Source organism: Neoarius graeffei, chromosome 1 (genome assembly GCF_027579695.1).
Source record: "Neoarius graeffei isolate fNeoGra1 chromosome 1, fNeoGra1.pri, whole genome shotgun sequence".
Classification (NCBI taxonomy): domain Eukaryota; kingdom Metazoa; phylum Chordata; class Actinopteri; order Siluriformes; family Ariidae; genus Neoarius; species Neoarius graeffei.
Genome location: NC_083569.1, coordinates 66562236 through 66580432, shown reverse-complemented (window position 1 = coordinate 66580432; position 18197 = coordinate 66562236).

The following is an 18197-nucleotide window of genomic DNA, read 5'->3' as shown; positions in this document are numbered from 1 at the left end:
TGCGAGTGGGGAGTTAAACTCTCATGGTTACCAGAGGACTAGCCCCCCACTGTAACCCTAGCTATGTAATAGGCGAGAGGCCGAGGGCTGCGGAAACAGAGATCGGCGCTGCCCGATGCGCCACATGGCGTGGGAAGGACTTTAACTAACTTAACTAACTAACTTAACTTGACCTTTCTGTAGTCCACACAGAACCAGACCGATCCATTGGTCTTGAGGACCAAGAACACCAGGCTGCTCCAGTCACTGTGCAACTCTTCAATTATTCCCATCTCAAGCATGGCCTTGAGTTCATCCCAAATCACAGTTTTCTTGTGTTCAGGTAAGGATAAGGGTGGCTCCATATCACCACCTCTGGGGGTGTCTCAATGTGGTGCTCTATGAGATGAGAGGAGGTTGCAACTTGGCAACCTCTGTGAGTTGGGTCAGCGAGAGCTGCTCTCCACTGATCATGGTGGGTTGGACAGTAACTTTTGTTTTTACCTCCAGCCCCAGCTCTGCACTCTTTGGAACTACTGATGCCAACACCATGGGAACCCCCCTCATTCCATTGTTTAAGCAGACTGAGGTCATACAGTATATCTGCAGCATCCCGCCCCAATCCATTAATTTCATCTCATAATCGACATCTCCATTTCGCCATGTGACCTCAAAGGGCCCTTGCCACTTAGCAAGTAATTTCGAGCTCAATGTGGGTAATAATACAAGCACTTTATCTTCCGGAGTGAACTCTTGGAGGCGCACACCCATGTTTTACAGCCGGGCCTGACATTCTTCCACCAACTGTAAATTCTCCTGGGTTGGTTGACTGAGTGTATGGAGTTTTGCATGCAGGTCGAGAACATATTGAATTTCATTTTTACTGTTCAAAGGTCCTTCGTCCCAGTTTTTCTGCAGCACATCTAGGACATTGCAAAGCTTACATCCATATAATAATTCAAATGGGGAAAACCCTGTGGAGGTTTGCAGGACCTCTCATACTGTGAATAACAAGGGCTCAAGCCATTTATCCCAATTCCATGTGTCTTTGATTAGAAACTTGTGAATTAAGTTCTTTAGGGTTTGGTTAAACCGTTCAACCAAGCTGTCTGTCTGTGGGTGATAAATGCTGGTGTGGATGGATTTAACCCCCAGTAACTTGTAGAGTTCGTGAAGGGTGTATGACATAAATGTAATGCCCTGATAAGTCAGGATTTCTTTGGGAATCCTGACTCAGGAGATCATTTTAAACAGTGCCACTGCAACATTGTGTGCTAAATTGGTACACGGTGGTCCAGTTTCTGGGTATTCCATTGCATAATCCATGCCCTCACGCAGACCAGTCTAATGGCCCAAAGAGATCCATTCCAATTCTTTCAAAGGGGGTCACGATCAGGGGAAGAAGGTGCAATGGTGCCTTTGGCATGGCCAAAGAATCTATCAGCTGGCATTTGCAGCATGCCGCACACCACCTACAGATAGCCCCATAAATCCCTGCCCAATACAAATGGGCCATGAGATGGGCTAGTGTCTTATCCTTTCCTAGGTGTCTGGTCATTAAAATTATTAAATGAGCCACATGGAATATGAGTTCCCTATGGCTCTTTGGGACTAACAACTGGGTTATTTTTTCACAGGTTTGACTGTCCTGTGTCAGTCACTATAACCTATCCTTGATCAGCACAAACTACATGCAGGAGAGTGCTGTGTTTGGCTGGAGAGTTTGACCATCAACTACTCTCACTTGGTCAAAAGTGTGATGCAGAGCCTCATCTCATGCTTGCTCCAAAGGGAAATCCTCAAGGGAATTCCCAAAAGAGAGAGGAGGGTAGGGGAGCTCCCTTCTCTCCATGTCAATATGATGCGGGGCTGATGTGGGTGGCTCTGAGACGGCTTCCCCAGACAATGCTACACTGGGATCCCCCATGACATGTTACTGCAGGACCCACCCACTATTACATGCTCCATTAGACACTTAAACTCTGGCCAATCTGTCCCCAGAGTCAGTGGGTGGGTAAGGTGCAGGTAAACCGCTGCCTCTGTTATGCTTTGCTCCCAGAAATTTGATGTGAATGAACACCAGAGGATATTCATGAACATCCCTGTGCACACACAATACCTTCACCAATCATGCTGTCCCCAATTCCTCATCTTGAATCAGGCTTTGGTGGATGGACATTGATTACAGCCTGAATCCACCAACGTGTGATAGGTCTCCCCTTGAATACTCACCAGTATGTGATATGCGCTGGTGTGATTGAGGGTGGTCTCTGGTGTGTTGGGGATTCAGAACATGGCCTCCACTTCCATCGCATGGTGCTGGTCCTGGAAATGCCCAGACTCCCCACAGCACCAGCATACCGGTCCAGGTTTCACCTCTGCACCAGTGCCTCGGGGATCACTTTCCTGAGGGGAAGAATCCACAGAAATGTAAGGAGAGGGAGGGAGGTCTCAGTGAGTAGGCTGTGGAGGGGGGTTGGCCTCTGCTTCCATGGTGCAGGGATGGGGAGGGGATAGGAAATGGGGTCAGCAAGGGAGGGGAAGAGAGCGAGACAGAGAGAAGAGGCAGGATGTCTGACCCACCACTGAAACTGCCACCAGGTGGTCCTCTGCCAACACAATCATTCAGTCCACTGATGCCGGGTGGTGGCAATGGGCCCACTTCACTGTCCCTCCCAGCAGCCAAGCAATGAACTGTTGCAGTGCCACTGCATTGATGATCCCTTCGGTGTTGCAATCTTCCACCCTCAGCCACTACTAGCAGGCATTCCAGAGCTGTTGGCCAAATGCAAATGGCTAGCCAACCTCCTCTAGAGCCAGCACATGGAATCATGTACAGTGTTTTAGATGTAAGAGATCAAATATTTAACAGGCTTAGCTTTAGATCAAAGGTGCTGGCAATAAATTAAACACATGAAACACTCAGAGAGTTCATGGCGCCCCCCGTGGCGAACATGTTTGTGATGCACTCCCGACACTGATTGTCTTTATTGTTTATTTTAGTACTTTTGATCGTGACAAATGCTCAGTGCTTGTACACTAGGATCACCTACAGCAAAGACATACTTCTGGACATTGGCAAAATTCACCATGGGCCCAGTCCAGTCCTTCTGGACTGTAGCTTTCTTCTCCTCACTGACACCGACCGGAGCCACACCGACACCATCTGGCAGGCCGCATCACCACCAGACTCGAGTAGGAGAAACGACCAACAATCCACGCACCCAAGATGGAGGTGTGGTAAGAGAGGCGAGCTACATGCTAGGCTAAAGGCTAGAGCTACAAGACCACCGGTACCTAGCCTTCTGCTAGCTAACGTTTGCTTACTCAAGAATAAGATGGATGAGCTGAGAACTAGGATAACATCCCAACGTGAGATCAGAGAGTGTTGTGCCCTGATTTTTACAGAAACCTGGACAACTGCAAGCCTGCCAGACCCGGCCATTGAACTACAGACCCACTCCATGCACCACGGAGACCACGCATCTGCTTCCAGTAAAAACAAAGGTGGCGGTGTGTGTATTTATGTTAACAACAGATGGTGTACGGGCGTACAGGTGGTTGAAAAACACTGTTATGCGAACATTGAAGTGCTGATGGTGAAGTGCAGACCCTTTTATCTACCGAGGGAGTTCAGTACTGTGTTTATGCTGGCTGTTTACATCCCGCCACAGGCCGACTGGACTACAGTGTTAGGACTACTACACAACATCATTGGCAAACACGAGACCACACACCCAGATGCTGTGTTCATTGTGGCCAGGGATTTTAACTATTGCAACCTCAGGACTGTGCTACCGAAGTACCACCAACACATGAGCTTTCCAACAAGGGACAACAACATCCTGGACCATGTCTACAGCAGCATGAGGAATGGCTACAAGGCTGTGCCCCACCCCCACTTTGGACAGTCTGACCACATCTCTGTGTTCCTCTACCCAGCCTACAAGGCCCTTCTCAAACAAGCCTCCCCAGTGAGTAAAACTGTTAAAGTTTGGAATGAAGGGACTGATCTGGTGCTCCAGGACTGCTTCGGTTCTACAAACTGGGATGTGTTTAAGACTGCTGCTTTCAGAGAAGACTGTTCTGTGGATTTAGAGGGATATGCATCTGTGGTCACCAGGTACATCAGCATGTGCATTATTGACACTGTCCCCACCAAGTGCTGCAAAATATATCCAAACCAAAAACCTTGGATTAACAGTGAAGTACGCTCCATGCTACATGCACGCTCCACTGCTTTTGCCTCTGGTGATGTAGATGGATATAAAAAGGCCAGATATGACCTACGTAGATCCATCAGGGAAGCCAAGAGGCAGTACATACTGAAGCTGGAAGGATATTACAACACCTCAGACTCCAGATGCATGTGGCAGGGCCTGCAACACATCACCGATTTCCAGCAGAAGATCAGCAGGGTCACAGCCAACCACAACACATCACCAGATGAGCTGAATGAGTTCTATGCTTGCTTCGACACACTCAGCACCAACCAACACAGAGGGATTCTACCAGCAGAGGCAGCACAGAGCTCTTCACGTTCAATATACATATTGTACTCTCAACGTTCATTAACTCACTGAACTCAGGGACTGCACATTTCACTTTACCTCGCTCATTTGCACTATTCTGCACTACCTCATCTTAATAGCTATTAGTTTGTTTATTCTGCTTATCTCATGTTTGCCTGCTATACCTCAAGTGCCCTTGAATGTTTATTTGCTTCAATATGTATGTACAGTGGGGCAAAAAAAGTATTTAGTCAGTCACCAATTGTGCACGTTCTCCCACTTAAAAAGATGAGAGAGGCCTGTAATTTTCATCAGAGGTACACTTCAACTATGAGAGACAGAATGGGGGGAAAGAATCCAGGAAATCACATTGTAGGATTTTTAATGAATTAATTGGTAAATTCCTTGGTAAAGTAAGTATTTGGTCACCTACAAACAAGCAAGATTTCTGGCTCTCACAGACCTGTAACTTCTTCTTTAAGAGGCTCCTCTGTCCTCTACTCGTTACCTGTATTAATGGCACCTGTTTGAACTCGTTATCAGTATAAAAGACACCTGTCCACAACCTCAAACAGTCACACTCCAAACTCCACTATGGCCAAGACCATAGCTGTCAAAGGACACCAGAAACAAAATTGTAGACCTGCACCAGGCTGGGAAGACTAAATCTGCAATAGGTAAGCAGCTTGGTGTGAAGAAATCAACTGTGGGAGCAATTATTAGAAAATGGAAGACATACAAGACCACTGATAACCTCCCTTGATCTGGGGCTCCATGCAAGATCTCACCCCGTGGGGTCAAAATGATCACAAGAACAGTGAGCAAAAATCCCAGAACTACATGGGGGGACCTAGTGAATGACCTGCAGAGAGGTGGGACCAAAGTAACAAAGGCTACCATCAGTAACACACTACGCCGCCAGGGACTCAAATCCTGCAGTGCCAGACGTGTCCCCCTGCTTAAGCCAGTACATGTCCAGGCACATCTGAAGTTTGCTAGAGAGCATTTGGATGATCCAGAAGAGGATTGGGAGAATGTCATATGGTCAGATGAAACCAAAATAGAACTTTTTGGTAAAAACTCAACTTGTCATGTTTGGAGGAGAAAGAATGCTGAGTTGCAGCCAAAGAACACCATACCTACTGTGAAGCATGGGGATGGAAACATCATGCTTTGGGGCTGTTTTTCTGCAAAGGGACCAGGACAACTGATCCATGTAAAGGAAAGAATGAATGGGGCCATGTATCGTGAGATTTTGAGTGAAAACCTCCTTCCATCAGCAAGGGCATTGAAGATGAAATGTGGCTGGGTCTTTCAGCATGACAATGATCCCAAACACACCGCCCGGGCAACGAAGGAGTGGCTTCGTAAGAAGCATTTCAAGGTCCTTGAGTGGCCTAGCCAGTCTGCAGATCTCAACCCCATAGTAAATCTTTGGAGGGAGTTGAAAGTCCGTGTTGCCCAGCGACAGCCCCAAAACATCACTGCTCTAGAGGAGATCTGCATGGAGGAATGGGCCAAAATACCAGCAACAGTGTGTGAAAACCTTGTGAAGACTTACAGAAAACGTTTGACCTCTGTCATTGCCAACAAAGGGTATAAAACAAAGTATTGAGATGAACTTTTGTTATTGACCAAATACTTATTTTCCGCCATAATTTGCAAATAAATTCTTTAAAAATCAGACAATGTGATTTTCTGGATTTTTTTTCTTATTTTGTCTCTCATAGTTGAGGTATACCTCTGATGAAAATTACAGGCCTCTCTCATCTTTTTAAGTGGGAGAACTTGCACGATTGATGACTGACTAAATACTTTTTTGCCCCATTGTATATGTGTGTGTGTGTAGTCTATGTCTAGTTCTTATCTAGAGTGTTTATACTGTTTGTGTTGTTTATTTCAATTATTCTATTTTTATCTGAGTGTTAGTCTATGTCTAGTTCTTATCTCGAGTGTTTATACTGTTTGTGTTGTTTATTTCAATTATTCTATTTTTATTTGAGTGTTTAGTCTGTCGAGTTCTTATCTAGAGTGTTTATACTGTTTGTATTGTTTATTTCAATTATTCTATTTTTTATTTATTGCATTGCCTGTTTGCACCGTGGGTCAGAGAGGACTGTAATTTCATCTGTGCTGTATGTCAAGCATGTACTGTATAGCATATTTGACAATAAAGTTGACTTGACTTGACTTTCACCCACTGTGACCATAACCGAGGTTAGCAAGGTCTTCAGGAGGACTAACTCCCGAAAGACAGCCGGCCCTGACAACATCTCCGGCCGTGCTTTGAGAGCCTGCTCCACACAGCCAGCAGAGGTCTTCACAGACATTTTCAACCTGTCCCTCTCCATGTCTTCTGTGCCCACATGCTTCAAGACCACCACCATAGTGCCCCTCCCAAAGAAAAACAATATAACATGCCTGAATGACGATCACCCAATTGCATTCACTTCAGTTGTAATGAAGTGTTTTGAGAGGATAGTCATGTCACACATCAAAAAGGACATCCCAGACACAATAGACCCCCTTCAATTTGCATATTGTCAGAACCATTCAACTGATGATGCCATCAATGCAGCCATCCACACAACCTTGTCACACCTGGAACACAGGGACACCTACAGTATGTTCGAATGCTGTTTGTGGACTACAGTTCAGCCTTCAACACTCAGTGCATTTACATGCACATAGAGAAAATTGAATTTCTGCCGTTGCTCGACTGAAATCTAAGTTCTAAATGCCATGGAAACACCTTACAGTAGCTAGGCTGAAATCGAACCGAACTTGATTTCTCGTAATCAAGCTACATGACCTAGATTATGCGATTTTAGCCGAACTACTTAGTGCATGTATACCCTATCGAGCTACGTAGTTGAGCTACTTACTTCAGCACTGCCCCTTCCGGAAGTGACGAGTGACAAGACCACAAGTGGGAAACACAACAGCCTCGGTTGGCATGACAACAAATCATGACAACGGCATGAATCTTTTCTTTTTGTGGCATTGTTTGCACTGTTAAAATTTAGCTCACTTACTGTATCACCAAATACATCTGTACAGCTGTTGCATAGCTGTGAATTGTGTACATAAACAAGTCATTGTATTTGTGTGTGTGTGTGTGTGTGTGTGTGTGTGTGTATAAAAAATCTCCTTCTCACCCCCGGCAGGGGGGTGGGATCCATGTCATCCTCAAGCTCGGGTCCTCTACCAGAGGCCTGGGAGCTTGAGGGTTCTGCGCAGTATCTTCGATGTTCCTAGGACTGCGCTCTTCTGGACTGAGGCTTCAGATGTTGTTCCTGGGATTTACTGGAGCCACTCTCCCAGTTTGGGGGTTACTGCCCCAAGTGCCCCCACTACCACGGGGACCACGCAACCCTTGACCTTCCACATCCGTTCCAGCTGCTCTTTCAACCCTTGATACTTCTCAAGTTTCTCATGTTCCTTCTTCCTGATGTTGGCGTCAGCTGGGATCGCCACATCTATCACCACCACCCTCTTCTGCTCTTTGTCCACCACCACTATGTCCGGTTGGTTAGCCAGGATCTGTTTGTCAGTCTGGAAGCTGAAGTCCCACAGAATCTTGGCCCTGTTGTTCTCAGCCACCTTCTGTGGTATGGCCCATTGGGACTTGGGTACTTCTATTCCATACTGGTTGTAGATGTTCCTGTATACTATCCCAGCCACTTGGTTGTGCCTCTCCATGTACGCTGATCCAGCTAGCATCTTACACCCTGCTACTATGTGCTGGACTGTTTCAGGGGCTTCTTTGCACAGTCTGCATCTTGGGTCTGATCTACTCTGGTAGATCCTGGCCTCTATGGCTCTTGTGCTTATGGCCTGTTCTTGTGCTGCCATGATTAGTGCCTCTGTGCTGTCTGTCAGTCCTGCATTATCCAGCCACTGGTAGGATTTCTTGATATCAGCCACTTCCTCTATCTGACGGTGGTACATGCCATGTAGGGGTTTGTCTCTCCAGGTTGTCTGTTCCTCCTCCTCCTCTGCACTCTCATCAGGGTTCTGCTGCCTGAGACATTCACTTAGCAGTTCATCCTTTGGGGCCATCTTTCTGATGTATTCTCGGATTTTCGATGTTTCATCCTGGACCATGGTCTTGACACTCACTAGCCCTCGGCCTCCCTCTTTCCGCTTAGTGTATAGTCTCAGGGTGCTGGACTTGGGGTGGAACCCTCCATGCATGGTGAGGAGCTTTCTAGTCTTGATATCTGTGGCTTCTATCTCCTCCTTTGGCCAGTTTATGATGCCAGCGGGGTATCTGATGACTGGTAGTGCGTACATGTTGATGGCTCGGACCTTGTTTTTACCATTCAGCTGACTTTTCAGGACCTGCCTTACTCTCTGGAGGTATTTGGCTGTGGTTGACTTCCTTGTGGCCTCTTCATGGTTTCCATTAGCCTGTGGGATGCCAAGGTACTTGTAGCTGTCTTGGATATCACCTATGTTGCCCTCTGGTAGGTTAATCCCTTCAGTCCGGATCATCTTGCCTCTCTTTGAGACCATCCGGCCACACTTGTCCAATCCGAATGACATCCCTATGTCATCGCTGTAGATCCGGGTGGTGTGGATCAGCGAGTCTATTTCTCGCTCGTTCCTGGCATACAGCTTGATGTCATCCATGTAGAGCAGGTGGCTGATTGTTGCCCCACTACGGAATCGGTACCCATAGCCGCTCTTCGTGATGATCTGACTGAGGGGGTTCAGGCCTATGCAGAACAGCAGTGGTGATAGCGCATCTCCTTGGTATATGCCGCACTTGATGTTGACTTGGGCAATGGGTTTTGAGTTGGCCTCTAGGGTTGTCTTCCACATTTCCATTGAGTTCTGTATGAAGGTCCTTTGGTTCCTGTTGATCTTATACAGTTCCAGACATTCCAGTATCCATGTGTGTGGCATTGAGTCGTAGGCTTTCTTGTAGTCAATCCAGGCAGTGCACAGGTTGGTCTGTCTCTTCTTACAGTCTCGGGCGACTGTTCTATCGGCCAGTAGCTGGTGCTTGGCTCCTCTGGTGTTACTGCCAATTCCTTTCTGTGCCTCGCTCATGTATTGAGCCACATGCTTACTCATTTTTGCCGCAATGATGCCTGACAGGGCCTTCCATGTTGTGCAGAGACAGGTAATTGGCCGGTAGTTGAATGGGATGGGTCCCTTCTGGGGGTCCTTCATGATTAGGACTGTCCTGCCTTGGGTTAGCCATTCTGGGTGGGTTCCATCCCTCAGCAGCTGGTTCATCTGTGCTGCTAGGCATTCATGGAGTGCAGTTAGCTTCTTCAGCCAGTACGTATGGATCATATCGGGGCCTGGTGCTGTCCAGCTCTTCATCTTTGACACTCTTTCTTGGACGTCTGCCATTGAGATGGTTACTGGTTCTTGTTCTGGGAGGTTGCTGTGGTCAGCTCTTAGGTCCACTAACCATTGGGCATCGGTGTTGTGTGATGCCTTTCTTTCCCATATGTCTTTCCAGTATTTTTCCACCTCAGCTCTTGGTGGGTCTGACCGGTTGTTGTTCCCCTGCCATTGAGAGTACACCTTGGCTGGTTCAGTGGAGAACAGCTTGTTTATTCTCCTGGCCTCTCCTTCCTTGGTGTATCTCCTCAACCGGGTGGCCAGAGCTGTTAGTCGCTGTTTGGCAGTTTCGAGTGCCTCTGGTATGGAGAGTGAGTTGTACTTCCTGGGCACCCCTTTATTCACCATGTTCCCTTTCTGTAGTTCAGCTAGCTGGCTAACTTCTCTCCATGCTGCCTTTATCTTGGCCTCTAATCGTCTCTTCCATGGTGGATACTGTTTATGTATGGTGGATACTGTTTATGTCCTGAGCCCACCTTGTGTCCAAGCATCTCCATCTCAATTACTGTTGCTGTACTGTGTATCAGCTTGTTGGTCTCAGTGATGGTTCTTGTGTTCTTCAGAGCAGCATTCACATCTACTAGTAGATCTTCTGAAGGTACTTGGCAACTCAGCTTCGGTATTCGTCGGGGGCTCCAGATTTCCAGTTGGGTCACGATCTTCCTTCGAAAGGTCAGCAGCTCTTGTGTTGAGGCTGTTAGCTGTTGGGGCTTGGTACCCAATCTCTGGTTGTGGGGATGATGACATCCCCGCTGACCTGTCTTCCTGGCTCCCCCTTGCCGTAGCATCGTTGTTGTATTTCATTAATCTCTAGTTGTGATAGCAGATTTCGATTATGGATGTTGGAACACTGGGCTAATAGCTGTTTCTTTGTTAGCCTTGATTGTGGGTTTCGAAGTATCCAATGGTCCCACATTCTCTGCATGTTCTCTCTCCGGGATTGCTTGTATAGTAGCATTCCAGCAAATCCGTATTTTCTGTCCTCGTCCATCGATGTCTTGTTCCAGTAGCCCATTTCTCATCAGTTTGCCCTGGTTCCCTAGCAACTGACGCAGACCTTGTTGACCCGGGCGACGTCTGAGCCGGTATGACTCTATCAGTTATGTTTTCACTCATTCCTGAGGTAGGCTGATATATCATGAGGGGTTTTGCCTAAGGACCCTTACTGGATGATGTTTTGCCCCGACCGGGATTCGAACCCCGATCTCCTGCATCGTAGTCAGTGAGCATTACCACTGTACTATCCAGCTGATATATATATGTGTATATATATGTGTGTATATATATATGTGTTGGACATATATATATGTCCAACATCTGAAGAATGTCAATAAAAACAAAACAATTGAACTTTTTTGTGTGTTTATTAAGACATAAGTTAAATTGTAAGCAAAAAAAACATTTTTGTAAGCAAAAAATGGACTTTAGAAAAATATACAATTGTGCAAAATAAGTTGCCTTACAAAACAGTGGTCTGCGCAGGACAGTTTGTAGCCATACAGTCTGTTAGAGCAAGCCTAACAGCTTGAGCACGGAACTTGTGAACATGGAACTGCCAGTGTTGCCAGATTGGGCGGTTTTAAGTTCATTTTGGCAGATTTGAACATGTTTTGGGCTGGAAAACGTCAGCAGTATCTGGCAACACTGCTGATAACTTTGTTTATACTCTTGAATAGCTCTTCTTCATGATGACAACTGGACATGTACCAACACGATGGGGCATGTAGCGCCACCTGTGTCTCGGGTGCACAATGTACCTCACACAATAGCTCGATTTCCTTGTGTGCATGTAGGATTGGATTTCTCTGGCACCCCTGCTGGGACCCTTAGCTCGATTACCGACAGTAGCTCGATTTGGATGTGCATATAAACGCACTGACTGTCATCCCCAGCAGACTGACTGAGAAGCTCTCCACCCTTGGACTGACATCCTCCCTCTGCTGCTGGGTCCTGGACTTTCTCACAAACAGACCCCAGGCTGTCAGAGTCAGTACCAGAACATCCAGCACCAAGACGGTGAGCACAGGGACCCCCCAAGGCTGTGTGCTCAGTCCACTCTTGTACACCCTCTTTACCTACGACTGCACTCCCTCCCAGAGCAACACTTCCATTATCAAGTTCGCTGATGACACCACTGTCATTGGGCTGATCACCGGCGGAGAAGAGAGAGCCTACAGGGAGGAGGTGGCTCAGCTGGTCTCCTGGTGCTGGGAAAATAACCTCTCCTTGAATGCTGAGAAGACCAAGGAGATGATTATTGACCCGAGGAAGAGGAGGAGAGACCAGCACGCCTCGCTGCACATTGACGGGACACAGGTGGAGAGGGTGAAAACATTTAAATTCCTCAGAACTCACATCAGTGAGGATCTCACCTGGACACACAACACACAGCAGACCATCAAGAAGGCTCAACAGAGACTATTCTTCCTGAAGAAGCTGAGACAATTTGGACCAAACTCCTCAGCAACTTCTACAGGTGCACAGTGGAGAGCGTCCTGACAAATTCTGTGTGGTACAGGAACTGCACAACTCAGGACAGAAAGGCTCTCCAGCATGTCATTAAAATGGCACAGTTCATCTGTGGAGCTGTTCTCCCCCCACTACAGGACATTTACAACACCTGGGTCACAAAAAGGGCACAGAGCATCATCAGGGACCAAACACACCCACAACACAGACTATTCACACTCCTACCATCTGGCAGATGCTACAGGAGTGTGAAAGCAAGGACTACTAGACTGACAAACAGTTTTTACCCCCAGGACATCAGGCTTTTGAACCACGGATTATAAATCACCATCTACCTCTATATTTGCAATTTTGCACAAGACATTGCACATTGCACATTATATCTGTCTTATTGCATATTGTTTGATTGCTGTCCTACTGCACATTGATTGGTTGTTATTCTTTATTCTAATTGTTTATTTTCGTTTTACTTTTATATTTTGCATTGCATATGCACTTTATATTTTAAATTTCATATTTTATATATCTTATCTCATCTCATTATCTCTAGCCGCTTTATCCTGTTCTACAGGGTTGCAGACAAGCTGGAGCCTATCCCAGCTGACTACAGGCGAAAGGCGGGGTACACCCTGGACAAGTTGCCAGGTCATCACAGGGCTGACACATAGACACAGACAACCATTCACACTCACATTCACACTTACGGTCAATTTAGAGTCACCAGTTAACCTAACCTGCATGTCTTTGGACTGTGGGGGAAACCAGAGCACCCGGAGGAAACCCACGCGGACACGGGGAGAACATGCAAACTCCACACAGAAAGGCCCTCGCCGGCCACAGGGCTTGAACCCGGACCTTCTTGCTGTGAGGCGACCGCGCTAACCACTACGCCACCGTGCAGCCCCGTATTTTATATATTTTTTTTATATTAGTAAGCATAGTTTGGTTGGGTAGTTGCAAAATAAGAATTTCATTACCAATAATAACCGCTGTTTCTGTTATTGTGTATATGACAAATAAAATCTTGAATCTTGAATAAATTCAGTATGGTCTAATTTTATGTTAATTAGGTTACTCGAACAAGTTTTCCACATTTTTGAATACATCAGGGAACAGACACAGTCTCAATTTAGTGGAACCTGAGTGACAGTTCTGGGCAGCTAGCAGGTAGTAAGTTTGGCCTGTTTGTCTGCTCCTTGGCCTTGGCTCTAGATTGTCACAGATTAACTTGGCCTGTTCTGAGATTATGTGCAATGTTGCAAGAAATGTGAACAGCACTTTCCTGAGAGGGATGGATATTGGCCTACCCTAACAGGCCAACTTTGCCCTCAAAAATTACTCCATTTGTTGATAAAGCCAACATCATTTAAATTTAGTATAGCCAGTCCACCTACCGACATCGCTTTAGGATGTAGTAGGAAACCAGAGAACCAGGATGAAACTTACCTGAACATGGAGAGAAGATCTCCACACAGACCATAAGCTAGTAATTTAAATTATTAAATTGCATGAACAAGATTAAGGCATATAGTAAACTATATGGGCGGCACGGTGGTGTAGTGGTTAGCGCTGTTGCCTCACAGCAAGAAGGTTCTGGGTACGAATCCAGCGACCGGCGAGGGCCTTTCTGTGTGGAGTTTGCATGTTCTCCCCGTGTCTGCGTGGGTTTCCTCCGGGTGCTCCGGTTTCCCCCACAATCCAAAGACATGCAGTTAGGTTGATGTGGGGCAGCCTTGGGCTGAGGTGCCCTTGAGCAAGGTACCTGACCCCTGACTGCTCCCCGGGGCACTCTGGTGTGGCTGCCCACTGCTATGTGTGTGTGTGTTCACTGATTCAAATGGGTTAAATGCAGAGGATGAATTTCACTGTGCTTGAAGTGTGCATGTGACAAAATAAAGGTTTCTTCTTAACTAGGAGTAGGATACTGGGTCACTGTAATAGTACAAAAGAGCTTCCTTGGATCCATGTAACTTCTTCCATGCTCAATTCTTCTACTTCTTTTTTATTCAGTGTGCAGATCTTAGTTCTGTATGTCGTAATAGGAACTCTGTGACATCTGTATTGATTTATTTTCTTTCTGTGTAATAGAAGACAACCATGCAGAGAACCAAAAGGAAACCTGACTTCAAAGCTAAATCTGTTTTCTGAACCTTTTGTTTTCTGTTGCATTCTTTAAAAACAAACATGGACAAAGTCAGGTATCTTGACATGCTTTGGTGCAATCTGTCTTTGAACTGTTTATTCGTTAAAATTAGAACTGGCAGAATGTGTTTGGGTATGTCATGGGGATGAGGTTAACTTGTTCTTAATGACTCGGTGGGGGGATTGTGGGGAAAAATCAAAAGCAGTTTGTCCTGACATACATGAAAATGAAGGTTACACAACTCAAATAATAAAAAAAGAAAGCATAAAACTGACAGCTGGCTATTTATTCAAAACTATGTATTCCTGCTCATTAATTGAAATCTGTTTCACAGTTATCTCAAGACACCCAGAAAAGTAACTCAATATGCACTCTGAAATAAAACCATGTTCTCACTACATACTGATACTGTGTTTCTGTAAACTAAAATAGTCACAAAGTACTGTCCTCAGAAGTTAGTTAAGTCACTTTTCTCACCTGCTGTAGCCTCACTGTGCTCTGTTCAAGAATGCAGTTAGGTCCATGTGCCGTTCTGCTCCATAATAACTCTGGTGTGCTCCCTCACGTGTCTTGACTTAATGATTAGCTAATGGGCTCAGTGCCAACAAGCACTTTATGATTCAAATATTAAAGACAGTAAATGTTCATTGGAGGATAAAGATGTTATATAGGATACTGTTTCTTACTTCTGGTGTTTTCAATTACTTTATTACAGCTAGTTATATCAAGTGTACTTTAGAGGGCATTTAAACTCAAATTCTTACTCTTTTACACTGTCCTCAGCAGTAATTCATCGCTTGACTATCTTCTTCACTTCCTGTCACGAACACACTTATATGCAGTGGGTTTTATGCACACTTTAGATTAGTATACTGACTGCAATACTTGCCATTTCAAAAAAAAAAAGTTGGCAAAACATCAACTAATTAATATGGCAATGCATCAAATAATGTGCTGTTGTATTGTTTTGAGTAGAGTATAGGTTAAATATTATTGAATGATTAGGGTTTGTGGACTGTTATTACAAGTCACAGTAGAATATTACATTACACCGCAATTATGGCATGGTCAAGTGAATATTAACATTTTGGCCTACTGGATAGTGTTATCAGTATGGAATTCAAAAATGTCATGAACAGATTTCTGAATATTGTCTGACATCATGTGTTAGACTTAAACATGAGGATTAAATGCTAACTTTAAGGCATCAAACTGAGCTCAAATTTCTATTGTAGCATAAACGGCTGTACAAATTATGCAGCTTAAACACATATACGGTAATACTTCATTAAGAAAAAAAAGAAGAAAGCCTGCAGCCTTGCAGATGAGGATGACAATGTTTTTACATACTGCCAACACCAGTGTGGTGATAAATGAGAGATGCAGTTCCAGGGTTAGGAGCAACGATTGTAGCTAGGAAAGCTGAAAACGTCAGGAGAATGTGAAATGCTTTCTCAGTGTTTCTCAATTTAGAAAGAAAGAAAGAAAAAAAACTAAGTTGCATCCAACATGCTAGAGGAGATGCCTTTAGCATCCTGTATCTTCAATTTATGCACAAACAACCATGCATAGATAAACAAATATCCATACTGGAAGAGAAGGGGAGAGAGAGAGAATGAACCTGAGGCTCTCTTCTGTCAGAGAATGAAAAATTGAATTTCACATGAGATAATTATGACTTGCAGTCAAGTGTGAGTCTATCAAAATAACTCGGTGTATTGGTTAGAGCACTTTTATATATCAGTTGTGGTCAGAGCTTTACATACAGTGACATGAATGTCAACTTGGATATCAATGTCATGGCAATATTTGGGCTTTCTGTAATTTCTTTGAACTGTTCTTTTTCTGTGGCACAATGCACAGCTTACATCTTTAATTAAAAAAAGCAAGAATTTGGTGCACACATTTTAATTTTCTTTGGGTTTTCTGAAATCAACACAGGGTCAAAATTATACATAGAGGGTCAAAAATATACATACAGTACACCTAATATTTGGGTAAAAAGTTTCTTTGCAAGACTCACCTTGACCAAACATTTTTGTTTACCATGAACAAGCTTCTGGCAGAATTCTGGTTGGATATTTCATGACTCTTCATGGTAGAATTGGTAGAGTTCAATTATTATTATTATTTTTTTCTTGGCATGGACTCGACTTATAAGCAAGGTCCACATATTTTCAATAGGATTGAAGTCAGGACTTGTTTTAAGCTTAATATTAGCCTGCTTTATCCTCCACAACCAGCTGTGGGTGGTAGAAATGGGCAACTGGACTTGCTTGAAGATTCTTGAAAACATTTCACCTCTCGTCCGAAAGCCTTTCCGATGAGAGGTGAAACGTTTTCAGGAATCTTCAAGCAAGTCCAGTTGCCCATTTCTACCACCCACAGTTTACTATGACCTGGATGATTGAGAATCTTCACAGACATGTTTCCACAACCAGCTCTGATGGGTGTTTGGGTTCATTGTCCTGTTGTAAGTCTCAAGTCCAACTTGGGACTTACAACAGGACAATATTGTAAGTCCAGTGTTGTAAGTCCAATGTTGTAAGGCCGTGCAGCAGCCCCCCTCTCTCTGCATTTAGTGTCTAAAAGAGCATGTTCTAGTGTATGTCTCTGTGCTTTATGTCTATGCACATATGTGAGTAGTGCACTGACAATGTCGATCAAAAGATATCATCGCCACTGCCTTCTAGCTATAAGAAATATGACCAACATCTTGCCTTGGACCAGAAAGTCATAGAGGAACTTCGAGGCCTGGGTCTTCTCCGCCAGACTACTACATCACCGGACTTGCTGCTATGTCTCACCCAGAGAGGAGGCACCAGAAGTGGTATAAGAGAAAACAGAAGCGTGGCAAGCACTGAGGCATCTGGGCTAGGCTAGCCGCTAGCCCGCATAGACCCGTGACACCATCCCTCATTCTGGCCAATGTACGCTCACTAGACAACAAAATAGATAACATACAACTCATGAGATCTGCACTACGTGATGTGAGAGATTGCTGTGTTTTCATCTTTATGGAATCCTGGCTGAATAACAACATCTCAGACTAATCTGTGGTTGTAGAAGAGTTGTAGAAGAGAGTCCAGTTGCTCTCTTCTACAACCACAGATTACTATGTACCTGGATGACTGAGTATCTTCACAGATAAACATCTCAGACTCTGCTATCCAGCTAGCTGGGCTAACATGCTACCGTGCTGACTGAGCCTTTATAGAAGGAGGCAAGACTTGCGGCGGGGGAGTGTATGTTTACATCACTGATGCTTGGTGCCGGAATGCTACTGTTGTGCACAAACACTTTTTTCTCTGCTAGCGGAGATTATCATCAAGTGCCAATCCTTCTCCCTACTGAGGGAGTTTACATCGATTCTGCTTGTTACCGTTTACATCCCTCCCACCACTAACACCAACATTAGGAGCGAGGCACTCAATGAACTCTACCAGGCCATCAGTGAACAACAGACAGCACACCCAGACAGATTCCTCATCACAGCAGGAGACTTCAATCATGCAGGTTTAAATGTTTTACTGCCCAAACTACATCAACATTTGGACTTTCTAACAAGAGGTGACAACTTATGGCCCTTTTCCACTACCCTTTTTCAGCTCACTTCAGCTCGCTTCAGCTCACTTCAGCCCGACACGGCTCGCGTTTCGACTACCAAAAACCAGCACGACTCAGCTCGTTTCAGCCCTGCTTAGCCCCTAAAACTCGCACCGTTTTGGAGTAGG